Source organism: Mustela nivalis, assembly GCF_964662115.1.
Source record: "Mustela nivalis genome assembly, chromosome: 5".
Classification (NCBI taxonomy): Eukaryota; Metazoa; Chordata; class Mammalia; order Carnivora; family Mustelidae; genus Mustela; species Mustela nivalis.
In genome coordinates this window covers 89,844,433-89,864,842 of record NC_139024.1, presented here as the reverse complement: position 1 = coordinate 89,864,842, position 20,410 = coordinate 89,844,433, and the positions used below count along the sequence as shown (strand labels likewise).

The following is a 20,410-nucleotide window of genomic DNA, read 5'->3' as shown; positions in this document are numbered from 1 at the left end:
TCCCTCCCTGCCTCCGACAAATTTCTGGATCCCCAGAAGTAAATGCGGTGTAAGCTGGCAGATAGGGAACATGATGGTAGGAGGAAGGCCTCTGGCTTCCGGCTGTTCTTCCGGGGAGAGGGTGGGGGAGGGGCGCATCCTCTTTTCTACACTCAGTTTGTCCTTGGCTGTCCAGAAATGGTCCCTTTTAGCCCTCCCTCCTTTCTGTGGCCCCCATAGGCCGGAATTGGTGTTTTGGGCCAGGGATAAGGCTGGCCTCAGGGGAGTGGTCAGAGGACAGGTCAAGGAGGGAAACCAGATCCCTACCTGTGTGAGGGGACCTTGCCATGCCACCCCCAAGTCCATCCAGGGGAGCATGGCCTGTGCCCGGTGTCACAGACCCAGAAGGAATATCAGTGGCCACCAAACCTCTATCTCTCTTCTTCTGACCCTTGTGAATCCAAGTGGAAAGCCCCCGCCCAGGCTGGCCTCTTCCCTCCCCTCTCTTGCCCCCATCTCTCTCTTGGTGAGTAAATTCTGAAAATATGGGGGAAGGGACTGGAAACTCAGCCAAAAGGGGCTTGGAAGACCTGCCGTGGTGGCTTTCGGGACCAAACATCTTCAGTAGCACTGAAGGTAACTCCACGTTTAGCGAAACAGGTGCCGTTAAACTCTGTGTAGTTAACTCAGGGGTATTTATTCCATTTGAAGCTGATGGACAGAAAATATGGGCCTGGTTCTTTTCTATGTTTTAAACATGTTGTTATTCTTGGGATAGATAAATAGATATCAACACAAAAATCTACGTACAGAATTACCATTAGAGTTAGAGTCGTTCCAGGAGAGAGAGTGATTTTATTCAAAGAGGGCAGCACTCTAACCAAATAATGCAGCTGTATTATATATTATTCAACAGAGACGCAGTGGTGATGGTTAAGCAAATAGGCTCTGCCCCAGGTTCAAATCCCAGCTCTGTTCTACTTCCAATGTGGAATCTTAGGCAAATGAATCATTTATTGCTCTGTGCCCAGTTTACCTTTCTTTGAATTGGAGCTTATTTGGGGTGAAAAGGCGTTACTAGGGGTGCCTGAGTGGCTCAGTGGGTTAAGCCTCTGCCTTCAGCTCAGGTCATGGTCTTGGGGTGCAGGGATGGAGCCCCGCATCGGGCTCTCTGCTCAGCAGGGAGCCTGCTTCCCCCTGTCCCTCTGCCTGCCTCTCTGCTTACTTGTGATCTCTCTCTCTGTCAAATAAATAAATAAAATCTTTAAAAAAAAAAAAGGCATTAATACCAGTGAGATATTAGAACAGTGCCTGCCCGGTGAATGGTATTAAATATTAGATATTAGGTATTAGGTATTAGATATTAGAACGGTGCCTGCTCAGTGAACGGTAGTACTGTTTTTTATGACATACCCACATCTTATTTTCATTCATCATGTTGCCATTTACAACATGTATGTGGTCCTTATAATCTTCTCCTTAATGTTCTCTTCTCTAGACAGATGAAAGAGCTAAGGTTCAGAGAGGACCTCTGTAAGAGTCCAAAAAGGGTGGCAGGAAGACAGCAGAGGGAGAGGAATTTGCACACCAGACGCAGGAGGGTTACCAATTCCAACCAGGCCACACTGGTCCTACAGGAGGCTCCTTCGGTGGAAAACTTCGAATGCTCAAAATGGGGAGTGATCATGTTGGCTGGGAAACCCATTCTTTCCTTAGTCAACAAACATAGTTAGTGTTCCTGCACTTGAAATACGTCAATGAAAGATAGCCCTGCCCACCCCACCTCCAGGGTTTCAGTAGGGGAGACAAAGGATAAACAGGAAATCACAATAGGGATAGACAATTGTGTGCGAGGGAAAGTGCCTGGCACCTTAGGAGGCCAGGGCACCCAGCCAGCATGGGGCCTGGGGGTGGGGTGTGTGTGGAACTGCTCAGAGGCGGCCTCCTTCACATTCCACAGAACTTCAAGTTGAGGCCTGGAGGAGTGGCAGGTTTGGGGTAGAGTGTGGATTGGAGGTGGGGGTGGGGCTTCAGAGAGGGGCCAAGAGGAAGAGGAGGGGGGAACATTTGGTGAAAACTGGGCAGAGGATGGGCAGAGTGTGACACACAGTCATGGGAGGCCTGCAGGAGATAGTGGGAACAAAGTCCAGGTGAGCAAGAGCTTGAGCAGAGAGAGAGGCCAAAGAATGAGGTGACTTCAGTTTGCTGTTTGCAAGGTGTGGGCTGGAAACAGTGCTTGGGCGAGTCTTGGCCCTCCTTACTGGAAAGTGGGATCTTTCTGGAGGATAGGCTGATGAGCCCAAGTTTCCAATAAGGTGAATGTGCTTCTGAAGACCCATGAGATGGAGAGTCTGACTTCTCTGGTAGGTGTGCCGGCAGCAGCCAAGCTTGGGCAGGGCAGGGCAATGTCGGGGAGGGAGATCCAAGAGAGAGAGGTTTGCTGCAGTGAGCATGGGCAGGAGGGGCAGCCCTTCCCCTATGGAGATGGAAAAAGCAGAAGAAACCCGAGAGGTGTGAAAGTGCAGGGATAATCAGTTCCCAGAGGGACTGGGTAGATTCTAGAAGTTTCTATAATGAATAAATACATACACAGAGGCCTTGAGAAGCAGGAAGTGGTTATCCTGGGAGGTAGACTCACAGGTGAATGTTGGTTTTCTTCTGTATGCTTTTCTCTATTTTCTGTGTTCTAGTGAGACTATATAAAAGTTATTAACACCCAAGAGGAGTCCTTTGTACAGAGCCAGACATCACCAAGAGGTCAGATGTCACCAGAAAGAATGAGGAACTAGACAGGCTTTGGGATGTGGCTCTGAGAGGGAGCAGGTGGCCTGAGGAGAGCAGTTCCACTGGAGGGAAGGGGGAGGTGGGGTCTACGTGGCAGGCATGAAGAAATCCCAGGGAAAGACAAATGATAGGCAAAGGGGAATATTTGCAACCCCTATGGCAGGCAAAGGCAAATCTCCCTAAAATAGATATAGCTCCTAAACATTTTTTTAAAAAGATTTTATTTATTTATTTGACAGACAGAGATCACTAGTAGGCAGAAAGGCAGGCAGAGAGAGAGAGGGGAAGCAGGCTCCCTGCTGAGCAGAGAGCCCGATGTGGGGCTTGATCCCAGGACTCTGGGATCATGACTTGAGCTGAAGGAAGTCGCTTAACAGCAGAGCCACCCAGGCACCCCCCAAATTAACTATTTTAGAATAATTTTAGATTTACAGAAAAATTATGGAGATAGTACAGAGAATTTCTGTATCCCCCACATCCAGCTTCCCCTATAAGTAACATCTTACCTGAGTAAGATGTTTATTACATCTTTACTTACAAATGTTTATTATAACTAAGGGCCAATATTGATACATTAGTATTGACTAAAACCCATACTTTGTTCAGATTTCCTTAGTTTTTACCAAATGTTCCTTTTCTGTGCCAGGATCCCGTCCAGGTTACCACATTATGCTTAGCTCTCTTTTTTCCTTAGACTCCCCTTGGCTGTGACTGTTTCTCAGACTTTCCTTGTTTTTGATGACCTTGATTGTTCTGAGGAATACTGGGCGGGTGTTTTGTAAAAAGTCCCTCAAGTGGGATTTGTCTGATGTTTTTCTCATAACTAGACTGGAGTTATTGGGTTTGGGGGAAAGAAAGCACGCAGTTAAAATGCCATTCTCATCACATCACATCAAGGGTACATGCTATCAACATGACTTATTATCGTTGATGTTGACCTTGATCAGCTGTCTGAAGCAGTGTTTGTCATGTTTCTTTTCTCTCACTTTTCATACTGTCCTTTTTTTTTTTAAAGATTTTATTTATGTATTTGACACAGAGAGAGAGAAATCACAACTAGGCAGAAAGGCAGAAGAGAGGAGGGAGGAGGCTCCCTGCTGAGCAGAGAGCCCCATGTGGGACTTGATCCCAGGATCCTGAGATCATGACCTAAGCCGAAGGCAGAGGCTTAACCCACTGAGCCACCCAGGCGCCCCCCATACTGTCTTTTTAAAGTAAATATTGTATTTATTTATTTGAGAGCAAGACACAGAGCATGGCTGTGGGGGAGGGGCAGAGGGAGAGGGTCTAGAGAGGGGATCCCAAGCAGGCTTCAACCCACGATGGAGCCTGGTGTGGGGTTCGATCTCATGATCTTGAGATCATGACCTGAGCCGAAATCAAGAGTCAGATGCTTAACTGACTGAGCCACTCAGGCGTCCCTAAAAATTGTATTTTTAAGTAATCTCTACATCCAATGTGGGGCTCAAACTCACAACCCCAAGACTGAGCATGTATGCTCTACAGACTGAGCCAGCCAGGCAACCCCATACTGTCCTCTTTGGAAGGAAGTCACCAGGTGCGACCCACTTGAGGTGTGGGGAATTATTTTTCACTGTTGACATATTTTCATCATTGTGGGTTTTTTGCTCTTGCTTTGAGCATTTCCTTACTTTCTGGCAAAAGATGCTCAGGGATCATCTTACACCTCTCCTGCAGCAGCCCTAGAATCAGACATTTCTCCAACAAGCCCCAGTTCTGTTTATTGGAGCTTGGCATTACAGACCACGTGTTGGGTACTTGGTGTGTTCAGAGCTGCTGGAGAGTCATTGCTTTGGGTTTCCAGAGTGAGGAAATGCATTTATGTATACTGACCCTCATATGTACATATATCTATAAATACATTGTATATAATCATCTGTAACTATATTAAGCTGAACATGAATTCATATTGCCAACTCCAAGTCTAGTTTATGGCCATATAGGAATATTTAGCTTTTTCTCCTGGGTTATCTGTAATATCCCAAAGATACCGATTTAAAAAAAAATATTTAATTTATTTGACAGACAGAGATCACAAGTAGGCAGAGAGGTAGGCAGAGAGAGAGAGGAGGAAGCAGGCTCCCTGCTGAGCAGAGAGCCCGATGCGGGGTTCGATCCCAGGACCCTGGGATCAGGGCCTGAGCTGAAGGCAGAGGCTTTAACCCACTGAGCCACCCAGGCACCCCAAAGATATAGATTTTTTAAGTGAAAAAAAGACAGTGCAGACTCATGAGTATAATTAGCTACCTTTGTGCAGAGGGTGGAGAAATAAGAATGTATTTGCATAGAGAAACTCCAAAAGGTTGTATAGAAATCTACTGAGAGAACAGAAAATGTACATTCACATGGGAGCTTGCACCCAAGTGTTCATAGCTGCATCGTTCATACTAGTGGGTTTGATGGTTTCACAACAATGTGAATGTATGTAATGTCACTGGACTGAACTTAAAAACGGTTAAGATGGGTGCCTGGGTGGCTCAGTGGGTTAAGCTGCTGCCTTCGGCTCAGGTCATGATCTCGGGGTCCTGGGATCGAGTCCCGCATCGGGCTCTCTGCTCAGCAGGGAGCCTGCTTCCTTCTCTCTCTCTCTCTGCCTGCCTCTCAGTGTACTTGTAATTTCTCTCTGTCAAATAAATAAATAAAATCTTTAAAAAAAAAAAAAAAAAAAACGGTTAAGATTTTTGGAGGGGGGGATGGTTTTCCCTGGCTGGTGCAGTCCTTTAAACATCCAGCTGAGGTCATGATTTTAGGATTGCGGGATTAAACCCCTCATCAGGCTCCACACCAGGCAAGGAGCCTGCTTGGGATTCTCTCCCTTTCCCTCTGCCCCCTACCTGCCTCTCAAATAATAAACAAATAAAATCTTTAAAAAGATAGCTAAGATGGGAAATTTTACATTCTATTAAAACCATCATTTAAAAATGTACAAAAAAGCTATCATGTTCATTTTGCTTTACTATTTTCCCCTCAGAATGTTTTCAGGATCTTCTAGCTGTTTCTGTGTGGCCTCCCATCCACTGCTTCTAACTGCTGCATATAATCCATGGTTTTTCTAGCACATTTTATTTTATTTCCTTTTAATTTTTAAAAAAATGTTAAAAGAGGGAGCCTGGGTGGCTCAGTGGTTTAAGCCTCTGCCTTCGGCTCAGGTCATGGTCTTGGGGTCCTGGGATTGAGCCCCGTGCTCATTGGGGGGGGAGCCTACTTCTCCCTCTCTCTTCTGCCTGCCTCTCTGCCTACTTGTGATCTCTGTCAGGTAAATAAATAAAATCTTTAAAAAAAAATGTTAAAAGATTTTATTTATTTATTTATTTATTTATTTGACAGAGAGAGAGAGAGCGAGCACAAGCAGGGAGAGGGGTAGAGAGAGAAGCAGACTCTCTGACAAACAGGGAGTCTGATGCAGGGCTTATGTCCACGGATCCTGAGATCATGACCTGAGCAGAAGGCAGAGGCTTAACCAACTGAGCCACCCAGTGCTCCACACATTTTATTTTTTTAATTGAGAAATCCTTGATATACATTATATTAGTTTTAGGTGTGCGACACAGTGATTTCATGTTTCTGTGTGTATGTGTATATATATATATATATATATATATATATATATATATAATGAAATGATCACCACAGTAAATCTACTTAACATCCATCACCATACATAGTCACACAGTTTCCTTCTTGTGCTGAGAACTTTTAGGAACTGTTCTCCTTGCAGGGTGCCTGGCTGGCTCAGGCTGTGGAGCATGCGACTCTTGATCTTGGGGTTGTGAGATCGAGCCCCACATTGGGTGTAGAGATTACTTAAAATCTTTTAGGGGTGCCTGGGTGGCTCAGTTGGTTGGGCAACTGCCTTCAGCTCGGGTCATGATCCTAGAGTCCCGGGATCAAGTCCCGAGTTGGGCTCCCTGCTCGGCGGGGAGTCTGCTTCTTCCGCTGACCTCTCTCTTCTAATGCTCTCTCTCTCTCTCTCAAATAAGTAAATTTTAAAAATCTTAAAAAATAAATAAATAAAATCTTTTAAAAAAAGAGCTATTCTCCTAGCAACTTTCAAACCTATGATACTCTATTATTAACTATGGTCATGATGTCGTACATAACAACCCCATGATGTATTCATTTTATAACTGGGCATTTGTACCTTTTATTTTTTTTTTTTTTTTTATTTTTTTTTATTTATTTATTTTTTTAAAGATTTTATTTATCTATTTGACAGAGAGAGATCACAAGTAGGCAGAGAGGCAGGCAGAGAGAGAGAGAGAGGAGGAAGCAGGCTCCCTGCTGAGCAGAAAGCCCGATGCGGGGCTCGATCCCAGGACCCTGAGATCATGACCCGAGCCGAAGGCAGCGGCTTAACCCGCTGAGCCACCCAGGCGCCCCCATTTGTACCTTTTAAACCCCCGTCACCAATTCTGCCCAACCCCCATCCCCACCTCTTATAACCACCAATTGGTTCTTTATATCTTTGAGGTGAGGTTCTTTTTTTTTTTTTTTTTTTGCCTTTTTGTTTTGTTTTTAGATTCTACATATTAGTGAGATCCCATAGTATTTGTCTGTTGTCGTCTGACTTGTCTCACTTAGCATCATGCCCTCAGAATCCATCCACGTGGTTGCACATGGCACACTTGAGACCCCACTTTCTCAGAAACTGGAGGACGAAGCTATTGTGCTATTCTGAGGGACCTGAGAAGTTGGGCTAAGGGTTTGGCTCAGATGTGGCCTAATCTTTCCAGAAAAATGGGAGGCCGGGGAGGGGGTTCTGAAGGAAATGGGGGCAGCAGCTGTGGAGAATGGCGGTTAGTCATCAAGGTGTGAGGTCTCGATTGTTGCACAGCCTCGGTTGAGACCACCCAGCATGAGCTGTGCGGGTTGCAGGCAGCAGGGGCCTGGGCTTCCCCAGCAGGACACTAGTACCCCGTGCTCTGAAGAGAGGAAGCTACCCACACTGAAGGCCAGAAGAGAAGAGCAGGAAGTGTGGTGACATATCCTCAAAAGACAGCGAGGACAGAGTGGGAACGGTGTTCTGGGGTGTTAGGCGGAGGGAGAAGGCAGATGAAGATGGAGTCTGAAGGGGCTGGAGAAAAGGTGAGAGCTGATGCTGATTTGGCAGGCAGGAGGAGGGAGCAGCTGGCCCCAGGTGTGGCTCCGGGGGGCACTTCTGTTTAGATTGTGGATGTGGAGGATGGTGACGAATGCAGGCTTGCATACGTGTTGGATGTGTATGTTCCTTAGATATATTTATTAAATGTTTTGTAATCCATCTCACTCCTTGCATACTGGGCAGCTGTCATATGGCAGAACTCTGGGTTTGGGGAGGGCTCACATGACAATCCAGGTGAGTGACACTCCCTTTCGTTGTTCAGCACACAAATTACAATGGGGCTCCTTGGAATCTACGTGTGGTGATGGTGAGTTTAGGCCTGGGGAGTGCTGACTGCATGCCAAGCACTGAGCACTCTTTCATCTCAGTTGTCTGCATGACATCCCCTGAGAGAGCCACTGTCGCCACTGTTAAAAAGAAAGACTACAGGGCACCTGGGTGGCTCAGTGGTTAAGCCTCTGCCTCGGCTCAGGTCATGATCTCGGGATCCTGGGATCGAGTCGTGCATCAGGCTCTCTGCTCAGTGGGGAGCCTGCTTCCCCCCACTCTCTCTGCTTGCCTCTCTGCCTACTTGTGATCTCTGTCTGTCAAATAAATAAATAAAATCTTAAAAAAAAAAAATGAAAAGAAAAACCACAGGCCCAAAATGGAGTCACTTAGGTTAAGGCCCCACATCAGCAAATCCAGACCTGACACCTATCCTTACTGCAGTTTTGACCCCTCCCAGGAATGTGACCTCTAACTAGTCAACCTAGAATTTCCTGGGCAGCACTAGGAAATTTACAGATAGACCCATTCCATTTCCCTTGCCTAAAACAATACACTCTGCTAATTACTTCCTTTTCCGGCTTCCTCTCTGCCTTTTCAAACTTTTCATTTTCTATAGCTGGATGGAGCCTTTTTTTGTTTGTTAGGTGGGAAGCTGCCCGATTCACGAGTTGTTCAGTAAAGCCAATGTGATCACTTCAATTGCTGTTTAACAGATTTGGTGGCCGTTGCAGATTGAAGCAGACTGCTGATAGGCGTGGTACCTGCGAACCCTTTTTTGAGTTCACTGTCTTTCTCAGCATTTCTGAAGGCCATGGGTAAGTCTCTCTCAGTTGGGAGCTGGGCTCTCTTGGCGATGAGCTCTGGATCTAATTGGTTTCCAGTCCAGGGTTTAGTGGGTCAGCTTGAGCTGACAGGTGGTTCCAACTGAAACCGGAGGTCCTAGCCCTTGGTTCAGTCTGCAGGTCCCTGGTTGTTTGGAACTTCTTGCCCCAGGTCCAATCTGACATCCCCAAGTCTGCCTGTGGAGTTGCTGGTGGTGCACAGGGCCTTGTTACGGGCCTGTATGCAGTGTTGTCTAAACCCCAGCCCTTGCTTCTGTCCTCAGATGCCATGCTGGGAGCTGCTGGTGACCGCCATTGTCCATTTGTTTGGAAACCATCTGCATTCCCATTGTTTAAGGTCTGCAGGTCCAGTCCTCTGCCCAGTCCCTAGTTCTCTGGGTAATGCTGGTGTCCACAGTCGGTTTCTTCAGTTTCTCTTGGTTTCTGTTAATGGGCTCCTGGGGTCAAGGCTCATGCTTTGGGGGGTCTTGGAGGCCAATAAACCACAGAAATTGGTGGGCATGGGGTGAATGCTTCAGAGTTGTTAGAGCACATGCCACCTGACCCAAAGATCCCTTTGTCAGGACAAGTTGGTCACAGAATGGGTTAGATCGGCACTACCTGCCAACCTCAAGAGACTTCCTGTGCAATGAGGTGACAGTGTGAACCACGACAGAACCCCAACTCCACGGGACATCTTTCTCAGGGACTAATCTGGCTTCGAGAAATCCAAAGGCTAAACTGAAAAACAAAACAAAACATCATAATAGAAAGAAGTAAATAAATAATGAAAGTGGACTCCTTTACTTCTTTCTTTCTTTTTAAAAAAGATTTTATTTATTTATTTGAAAGAGAGAAACACAGTGACAGAGAGAACACAAGCAGGGGGAGTGGGAGAGGGAGAAGCAGGCGGCCTAATGCAGGGCTGGATCCCAGGACCCTGGGATCCTGACCTGAGCCAAAGCAGACACTTAACGACTGCACAATCTGGGCGCCCCGGATCCTTCATTTCTAGAGAGTCCAGTGTACCACCTTCCAGGGAATCTGCTTACTTTTTGTCTAAGAACTACCGTTCCGGAAGCTATAAATATCTACAAAAATGGCAATCCTTCTAAGCATGATTTGTGTCCTGAAGAACTTGGCTTTGTAACTGCCGGGTAGGGGGCCCCCAAAATAAGGCTGGATGGAAATGCGAGTTGCACTTCATTTACCGCTTGGACAGGGCTGGACAGAAACGTGGGCTAACCTCCATTTGTGGCTAGGACCTTAGCAAACTGCTAGCAGCCCTCAGGGGAATTACGGTGGCCATTATGAAAAACGTTCCAAACAGATAAGATCCTATGAGCACCGCACATAAAAACAAAGGCTTCAAAATTGCAAAAATAGATTAATTGAAAGTTTCGTTGCAAAAAAGCTGATAAAAAATTAAAAAGACTCAGAAGTCATACAAGCAACTGGAAGACTGTTGTAATTCTATTTTTTTTTTTTTAAGGATTTTATTTATTTATTTGACAGAGATCACAAGTAGGCAGAGAGGCAGGCAGAGAGAGAAGAGGAAGCAGGGATCCTGAGATCATGACCTGAGCTGAAGGCAGAGGCTTTAACCAACTGAGCCACCCAGGAGCCCCAGACTATCATAATTCTTATTTCTTCTGTCCTTTACTCGAATACTCATTCTAGTTATCCTCTGTCTGAACTGTCTTTACATGACTGTAGACAGAAGTCCACCAAGTTAATGACCTTACAGAGAGCCCCATATCTACCTTCAAGAAGCTCCCAACCCCCTACCCTGTCCCATGAGTCCCTTCCAGAACTGATGGGACTCAGGGATTTCCTGGTAAACTGCTACATTATTCTCTTAGGCAGCAAAAGGAAATCCAAAAAGCAAAACAAGACCAAACCTTGCCAAATTCTAGTAAATATTAAAATTACACTCCTTCCTCTTCAAACCCCAACTCATGCAACTGATGAATCCCTAAACTCTTCCTCTGAAACTAATAATACACTATATGTGAATTAATTGAATTAAAAAAGCAAAATAAAACTTGGGGCACCTGAGTGGCTCAGTGGGGTTGGGCCTCTGCCTTCAGCTCAGGTTATGATCTCAGTGTCCTGGGATTGAGCCCTGCATCAGGCTCTCTGCTCCGCAGGGAGCCTGCTTTCCCCTCTCTCAGCCTGCCTCTCTGCCTACTTGTGATCTCTGTCAAGTAAATAAATAAATAAATGTAAACATCTATTTGTTTACAAACAAACAAACAAAATAAAACCAAAAAACCTGCTTAGAACCTTCAGGTGGGATCCTGGAAGAACTGATGGAAGGTGGCTAAAGACTTTTCTCTCAGCTAAATGTACCCAGAAACAAACAAACCTTCCAGTGAATGGCTGTATCAGTCCTTCGCACCCAGCTACAACCCAATTCTTTTTTTTTTTTTTTAAAGATTTTATTTATTTATTTGTCAGAGAGAGAGAGAGAGCAAGAGCAAGCACAGGCAGAGTGGCAGGCAGAGTCAGAGGGAGAAGCAGGCTCCCTACGGAGCAAGGAGCCCGATGTGGGACTCAATCCCAGGATGCTGGGATCATGACCTGAGCCGAAGGCAGCTGCTTAAACAACTGAGCCACCCAGGCGTCCCTACAACCCAATGCTTTAGAAGAGGGAGTAAAGGCGACTGTCCCTAATCTTACAAATCTTTACTAAACTGAACATGGAGTTCTATGGACAATTCAAAGTTCATCTATTTCTTTTTTTTTTTTTTTTTAAGATTTTACTTTATTATTTATTTGACAGAGAGAGATCACAAGTAGGCAGAGAGTCAGACAGAGGTGGGGGGGAAGCAGGCTCTCCTCTGAGCAGAGAGCCCGATGTGGGGCTTGATTCCAGTACCCTGAGATCATGACCTGAGCCAAAGGCAGAGGCTTTAACTGCGCCACCCAGGCGCCCCAAAGTTCATCTATTTCTTTACTGATCCCCAAACCTCCCCTATTTATCTCAAGAGTCTTGTAAATTACTATTATTTTTTTTTTAAGATTTTATTTATTTACCTGACAGAGAGAGATCATAAGTAGGCAGAGAGAGAGAGGAGGAAGCAGGCTCCCCGCCGAGCAGAGAGCCGGATGCGGGACTCCATCCCAGGACCCTGAGATCACGACCCGAGCCGAAGGCAGCGGCCGAACCCACTGAGCCACCCAGGCGCCCTGGAGTCTTGTAAATTATTGATTTAGAAAAAAACCAAAGTCCTTCTTGGAGGGATTTGAACTCTCTCCCTGGGACTCGGGGATAAAAATATAAAGCATAGAAACCTCAGGGATGTCATTCTTTTTCTCCGCCCCCCCTTTTTTAAATTTATAGCTGGAAGTCTGTAGTCTTAATTCCCCTTATCAGAAGTAGAACAAAAGGGAGAAAGGCCCTTTGAAATTTTGATGAATGAAGAGTCATGTGTTTTCTCCACAAATGTTAGTAGAAGCATCTTTAGCCATCTGAGCAGATGACCTTAACAGTCCATCTGCCAGAAAAACAGTTTGGATCCAACTGTTCTTTCATAAAGGAAGGCTTTGCATTTTTATACCCGTATCATGGCTAAACAATTTAAAACAACAACGATAACGTCTGTTTATACGTCTATTGTAGATGGGTGACATTTTCTGCCTCTGGATGGTATTACTGGAATTGATTTGTAAAGACTTCTATTTAACTGGCTTAAAAATAAACACTTATAAATTAAGTATTTCTAAATCTCAGAAATATAATAGAAATTAATCCAAATGTTTTTCAGGTTCATGCAATCTGGGAAGATATTTGGTATTAAAGTTAAGTTGGCTTAATTAAAATAGAGATATCTTTAAAGTTATTAGCATTAAATATAATACTTTTATCCTACCCGGGTTTACTAATCAAGTAAGATCATGCTATCTCTGTTCCAAAATTTGTCAACAAGAAGAATAGCTTGGGACAATGGTTGATTTTATCTGATGTTTCCTGAAGTTTCTGCGGATAATCTAAACATAATTGTTAAGAAAAAATAAATTGGATAGATGTAAATAAGATAAAAATTTTTTAGATAAACTTTTAAAATAGTTTCCTCATGGGGCGCCAGGCTGGCTTGGTCGGAAGAGCATGTGACCCTTGATCTCAGGGTTGTGAGTTCGAGCCTCACACTGGGAGGAGAGATTACTGAATTTAAAAAAACAGTTTCCTCAAATCTTTTAAACATCTTCTTTGTCTTGTTTTTAAGTAGACTCACACCCAACATGGGCCTGGAACTCACGACCCTGAGAACAAGAGCCACATGCTCCACTGACTGAGCCAGCCAGGTGCCCCTTCCTCAGGTCTTCTTGGTAACCTGCTATCTTCAAGTTTTGCTCAGTGAAGTGATGAGTTAAGTTAAATTCACAGAATATATAGATCATTTCCAAACAAGACAAAACACTGAAACGTTAATTATTGAATGCAGGCTTATCCTCTGTAAAAGGAGCAAAAGGAACTAAAGATAATTGCATCTAGATTTGAGGAATTTGAGAAACAAAACAGAGCATCTTAGGGGAAGCGAGGGAAAAATGAAACAAGATGAAATCAGAGAGGGAAGCAAACCATAAAAAACTCTTAATGTCAGGAAACAAACTGAGGGTTGCTGGAGGGGAGAGGCTAAGAGGGATGGGGCGGCTGGGTGATGGACATTGGGGAGGGTATGTGCTATGGTGAGCACTGCGAATTGGGTAAGACTGATGCATCACAGACCTGTACCTGTACCTGTGCAGACCTGTATAGACCTGTACCTGTACCCCTGATAATACATTACCCCAAATAATACATTATATGTTAATTAAAAAAAAATAACTGCATCTATTAGTAAACATTTTTTATGCCATGTTGAGAAATTTTCTATTTTAAAAAACCATGTTTCTAGGGATGCCTAAGTGGCCCAGTTGGTCAGGCATCTGACCCTTGGTTTTGGCTCAGGTCATGATCTTGGGGCTGTGGGATCAAGCCCCACCATGGGCTCCACGCTCAGCCCAGAGTCCGCTTGGGACTTTCTCTGCCCTTCCCCCTGCTCTATCTCTCTCTAAAATAAATGAATACATCTTTTTTTTTTTTTTTTTAAGATTTTATTTATTTATTTGACAGAGAGAAATCACAAGCAGGCAGAGAGGCAGGCAGAGAGAGAGAGAGGAGGAAGCAGGCTCCCTGCTGAGCAGAGAGCCCGATGCAGGACTCGATCCCAGGACCCTGAGATCATGACCTGAGCCGAAGGCAGCGGCCCAACCCACTGAGCCACCCAGGCGCCCCAAATGACTACATCTTAAAAAAATTTTTTTAAAGCATGTTTCTAGAAGTCATAATAAGTATTTATAAATCTGAAAATTCACAGCACTTTTTTTTTAAAGATTTTATTTTTATTTGTCAGAGAGAGAGAGGGAGAGCGAGCAAGCACAGGCAGACAGAATGGCAGGCAGAGACAGAGGGAGAAGCAGACCCTGCCAAGCAAGGAACCCAATATGGGACTGGATCCCAGGATGCTGGGATCATGACCTGAGCCAAAGGCAGCTGCTTAACCAACTGAGCCACCCAGGCGTCCCATTCACAGCATTTTTAAAAAAGATTTTATTTACCTATTTGACAGATGGAGATCACAGGTAGGCAGAGAAGCAGGCTGAGAGAGAGGACGAAGCAGCCTCCCTGCTGAGCAGAGAGCCCAATATGGGGCTCGATCCCAGGACTCTGGGATCATGACCTGAGCCGAAGGCAGAGGCCTTAACCCACTGAGCCTCCCAGGCGCCCCTCACAGCATTTTAAAAAAGATTTTATTTATTTATTTGTCAGAGAGAGTGCACAAGCAGGAGGAGCAGCAGGCAGAAGGAGAAGCAGACTTCCTGCTGGGCAAGGAGCCCAAAGTGGGGCTCGATCGCCTGGACCATGACCTGAGCCAAAGGCAGATGCTTAACCGATGGAGCCACCAAAGCTCCAGACATTTCAGAGTATATGTTAATGTAAACAACAGTTCACAATCATTTACTTCTTAGTTAAGCTTCCTAAGGGTTAAGAATTCTAACCAATACATGTGATTATAGCTACAAGAAATAATAAGGAGCATCTCTGTATGCAAGAAAAGCAAGAAACAGGATGTGTGCTTTCAATAAAAGAAGTTATGAGGAATGGAAATGCATTTTTGTAGATGGAAATTATAGTAATTTTGTCCCAAAATGAGGGTATTTAAAGAGGGAAAATATAGGACAAAATCTGAATGTAAAACAGAAAGAAAAAGAAAGTTGTAGATCTGTGGAAAAGGAATTTTTGAAAAGGAATTTTAATGTGTGATCAAGCTGGCTAAGATGAAAATGAACTTATTTAAAGATAAGTTTAGGACTGGGTGGCTCAGTCAGTTGAGCGTCTGAATCTTGATTTTGGCTCAGGTCATGATCTCAGGGTTGTGAGATCAAAACCCACCTCTAGCTCCACATTGAGCATGGAGCCTTCTTAAGATTCTCTCTCCCTCTCCCTCTGTCCCCCACCCCACCCCTGCACACGCTCTCTCTCTTTCTCTTAAAAAAAAAAAAAATAGGGCCACCTGGGTGGCTCAGTGGGTTAAAGCCTCTGGCTTTGGCTCAGGTCATGATCCCAGGGTTATGGGATCGAGCCCCACATCGGGCTCTCTGCTCAGCAGGGAGCCTGCTTCCCTTCCTTTCTTTCTCTTCCTGCCTCTCTGCCTACTTGTCATCTCTGTCAAATAAATAAATAAAATCTTAAAAAAAATTATACGAATTTCTATTTGGATACTCTGTGCACATGTAAAAAAATTAAAATGAGTTTTAATATCAAAAGTACACTGCTGCAAAATTAGCAGTTAGCTTTTCTCTCGGTTGAAAGTTTTCTCAGGGCACGGGGCAGGTTCAGTGGAAAGAGCATGTGATCCTTGATCTCAGGGTTGTGAGTTCAAGATCACAGGGTCATGGGCTTGAGCCCCACATTGGGTTTAGAGATTACTAAAACAAACAAACAAACAAAACAAAAAAAAAAGTAAAAGAGAAGGATAGTTTTCAGGGCGCCTGGGTGGCTCAGTGGGTTAAGCCGCTGCCTTAGGCTCAGGTCATGATCTCAGGGTCCTGGGATCGAGTCCCGCATCGGGCTCTCTGCTCAGCAGGGAGCCTGCTTCCCCCTCTCTCTCTGCCTGCCTCTCTGCCTACTTGTGATCTCTCTCTGTCAAATAAATAAATAAAATCTTAAAAAGAAAAGAAAAGAAAAGAAAAGGATAATTTTCAGGGTGCATGGCCCCTGGCTGGCTCAGTCATTAAGCATCTGCCTTCAGCTCAGGTCATGATCCCTGGGTCCTGGGATGCAGACCCCACATCAGGCTCTCTGCTCAGCGGGAAGCCTGCTTCTCCCTCTCCCTCTCCCACTCCCTCTGCTTGTGTTCCCTCTCTTGCTGTGTCTCTCTCTGTCAAAGACATAAACAAAATCTTTTTTTTTTTTAGATTATTTATTTATTTGATAGAGAGCACAAGTAGTCAGAGAGGCAGGCAGAGAGAGAGGAGGAAGCAGGCTCCCTGCTGAGCAGAGAGCCCCATGCAGGGGCTCAATCCCAGGACCCTGGGACAATGACCTGAGCTGAAGGCAGAGGCTTAACCCACTGAGCCACCCAGGTGCCCGCATAAACAAAATCTAAAAAAAAAAAAAAGGATAGGGGTTCCTGGGTGCCCCCATAAACAAAATCTTAAAAAAAAAAAAGGATAGGGGCTCAGGGTCCTGGGATTGAGCCCCTGCATGGGGCTCTCTGCTCAGCAGGGAGCCTGCTTCCCTTCCTCTCTCTGCCTGCCTCTCTGCCTACTTGTGATCTCTGTCTGTCAAGTAAATAAATAAAATCTTTAAAAAAAAAAAAAAGGATAGTTTTCTAGATTATTGATCTGCTCACTCTTTCTTTTTAGATTACTGATCTGCTCTTGATAAGACATTGTAAATAGAGTTTTTTTCTTTACCTTTAATGTAATCTGCCTAGAAGCACAAAGGTTCTGTTTGCCTTTATTGGATCTTTGATTACAAAAAGAGAAAAAAACCTGAATCTTTTTAATGTTAAAGAGCCAAAGTTTTTTTTTTTTTAATAACTCTTTAACTTTCTGTATTTGCCTGCAGAGTCTTGTCACTTTGATAACTAGATAACTAAGTATTATGAAAGTGACCTATGATTCTGTTTGATCAAGTGCTTTAAACCTTTTGATATTTTTCGATGAACCTTCCCCAAATCAAATCCTAAATAGTTCTTTTGGCCTTGACCTAGCTTCGGGTTATTTCAGAAATTTTCCAGAACACCTCAAAGAATTTGTTCCCTCTCCTTTTAAAAAGGGAGATAGCAAACTAATTAGGTTTATTTGATATATTAAATTACATGGGGAGCATTGTCAAATAAGTAATACTAAGCCTTCTTTATATTATGTCTGTATACATGTTCCAGAAATTATGTAATATTCCTGGAAATCTGATGTGACCCAGTATAATGTCAGAGTTTGTAATTCTAATTACTATCTTAAAATGTATGTTCCAAAAATAACCACATGATTTTGTCAATTGCATTATAATGAACTCTCATCAGTTCTTTACCCAGGTCATTTTTAAGTCTTTTATCATTTATCAGCAGTTATTGCTGTATTCAGAGACTTCTACAAAATTTCCTGCAACTGTGCTTTATCTTCATAGGAATTCGTGGAAGGGAATCTGACAAGCTCTCTCAAATACAGATTTCTGAAAATGTTCCAATCATACAATTGAACTGGTAAGAACAAAGACTGCCCTTGAATGTCTTTGGAAGGGACTAAGGGCAGGTCCTCCTCACTAGCCAGATGACAGCCAAACTTCAAGGGCTTAAATCTTGGATGTGCATCTTGGAGCTGGAGAAGGCTCCACCTGACCTGGGTCCTACACAGCCCAGGAGACTGCCCATCCACGCGACAAGGAAGAGAAGTAGCCACATCGCGGTAGACTGCTTCCTCCAAGTGGCCTGATCGAGACCTCATGCTTTAACTGAATAGGAAACCTTTCTTTTTTTTTTTCATTCCAGCACTGGCCTGGAAAGATGACATCATCAGTGTTTCTCCGACCATTGCTGAGGGAGGTAACCTTGGCCTTTCAGACTGCTGGATTTGACATCCAAAACTCCTATCTGTCCATTCACCCCGCCACTTTGGTGAAAGTGGTTTGGGCCCTGTCGGGTTTGTCCTTTGTCTTTGGTAGTTATCACTGTCCTTGGGCCTATGAATGTTTAGATGGCTGGGACATAGCCAGGCAATGCCTCTCAGGGTTTCTCAACTCACTGGGCCCCCAGCTTTTTACAAGTGGAATTAGACATCTCATTGGTTGACTCCTCTGGATTTACATCTTCCAGTTAGAAAAGACCTACTAGGAGGCATTCACAACTCAGGACTTGCTCGCTTTGACAGAGCCATACTTTCCTGGTTAGGAGGAAACATAAATAAGAATATGATCAGGGTGTCTGGGGGCTCAGTTGGTCAGGCATCTGTCTTCGCCTTGGTCATGATCTCGGGGCCTTGGGATTGAGCTCCCCATTGGGCTCCTGGCTCAGTGGAGAGCCTGTTTCTCCAGCTCCCTCTGCTGCTCCCCTTGATTGTGCTCTCTCTCCCTTTCAAATAAATCAATAAAATCTGAAAAAAAAAAAAAAAGAAAGAAAAAAGAATATGATCAGAAACCTCTCCTTAACTCTTAAAAGAGTTAACTCTTAACTCCTCAACTCTTACTCACTAAGACAATAGCGGCCTGACAAATCCTTCCAGCTCTCCAGATGAAACTATTCTTTACAATAGGATAGCCTCCGAGCAAAGAGGTGTCTGAGCTGTGGCCAACCCCACTTGCTGCACCGGGATTAACTCTTCTGGGGAAGTTGAAACTCAATGGCACAAGATCGCAGGGTGTCCCTTTGACTTATTTGATTTTCATTGGTTTGGGTCTGAAGTGCACTCCAGACGTTAGGGATTATCCTGTTTATAATAATCACAATAACCTCCCCGGTGCATTGTGCTCTCTCTAAAGCTTTAAATGGTGTTCCCAGCTGCTGACCACCCAGCATGTGATCTCCTGAAGACTGGACTGTCAGGAAAACAATGAAGAGGACAATGAGCTTAAAAATTATGAACTTTGGGACACCTGTTGACTCGGTGGAGTATGCAACTTTTTTTTTTTTTAAAGCATGAGATTCTTGGGGCGCCTGGGTGGCTCAGTGGGTTAAAGCCTCTGCCTTCAGCTCAGGTCATGATCCCAGGGTCTTGGGATCGAGCCCCACATCGGGCTCTCTGCTCCGTGGGGAGCCTTCTTCATCCTCTCTCTTTGCCTGCCTCTCTGCCTACTTGATCTCTGTCTGTCAAATAAATAAACAAAATCTTTCAAAAAAAAAAAAAAAAGAAAAAAAAGCATGAGATTCTTGATGCCTGGGTTCTGAGTTCAAGCCCCATGTTGGGTGTAGAGATTACTTTAAAACAACTGTGAAGAGAGCCTGGGTGGCTCAGTGGGCTAAAGCCTCTGCCTTTGGCTCAGGTCATGATCTCAGGGTCCTGGGATGGAGTCCCGCATTGGGCTCTCTGCTAAGCAGGGAACCTGCTTCCTCCTCTCTCTCTCTCTGCCTGCCTCTCTGCCTACTTGTGATCTCTCTCTGTCAAATAAATAAATAAAATCTTTAAAAAAACAAACAAACAAACAACAACTGTGAACCTGAAGTTGTAACCTATGACTAACCGTAGTCATAGAATGCCTTACATTTTGATCACCTGTCTCAGTTAAGCTTAGAATCTAATCAAAAGGAGATGTTGCTAAAAAGAAAATCACAGGCCCTGCATGGAGTCACTTATGTTAAGTCCCCACATCAGCAAACCAAGACTTAATACCTAAACTCTTTGTCATTTCAGTCCCCCCAGGAGTGACGTCTAACCAGCCAACCTGGAAGTCCCCTGGAAGTCCCGGGGGAGCACTAGGAAATTTACAGATAGGCGCCTCCTGTGCCCCTTAGAAGGGAGACCTTACCTAAAACAATACCCTCTTTGCTGGTATAATCCCCTCCTCTTCCCCTCCTCTCTGCCTTAACAAACCTTTCTTTTCTACAGCTGCACAGAGCTTTTTTGTGTTTGCTAGGTGGGATGCTGTTGGATTCATGAACTGTTCATAAAGCCAATTTGATTTTTAAAATTACTCAGTGAAATTTTTATTAACTTCGCCAGTCCACAGTTGAGGAAAAGGAAACTGTCAGAGAAATAAAATAAGTTGCCGAAAATCACCCAGCCCAAAGTTGGCAGCATCTCGTGCTAGGGCAAGGAACAAGAGGTGGGGTCAGCATCTTGCCAGGCTTCCCAGAACCCGCTGGGACTCTCCAGAACCTCTCCAAACCTCAAAGGACCTGCTAGTTTCCAGGCCACCCCAAATGATCCCTGCCCTGCCCCCTTTCTTGGC

At 44.6% G+C, this 20,410-nt stretch overlaps 1 long non-coding RNA gene across 3 annotated transcripts; it reads left to right on the top strand.

Moving 5' to 3' along the window:
- The first annotated feature begins 1,490 nt into the window (after positions 1-1,490).
- LOC309866011 lies at positions 1,491-20,152 on the top strand. Of its 3 annotated transcripts, none has more exons than XR_014312369.1 (5): positions 1,491-2,342; positions 8,869-8,970; positions 17,657-17,732; positions 18,018-18,143; positions 19,004-20,152. It is a non-coding gene; the product is annotated as an uncharacterized lncRNA (long non-coding RNA). The 3 variants fall into 3 exon arrangements; XR_014312370.1 differs by having other exon boundaries at positions 1,771-2,342; positions 18,018-18,071; XR_014312371.1 differs by lacking the exon at positions 18,018-18,143 and having other exon boundaries at positions 1,797-2,342.
- The last annotated feature ends 258 nt before the right edge of the window (positions 20,153-20,410 follow it).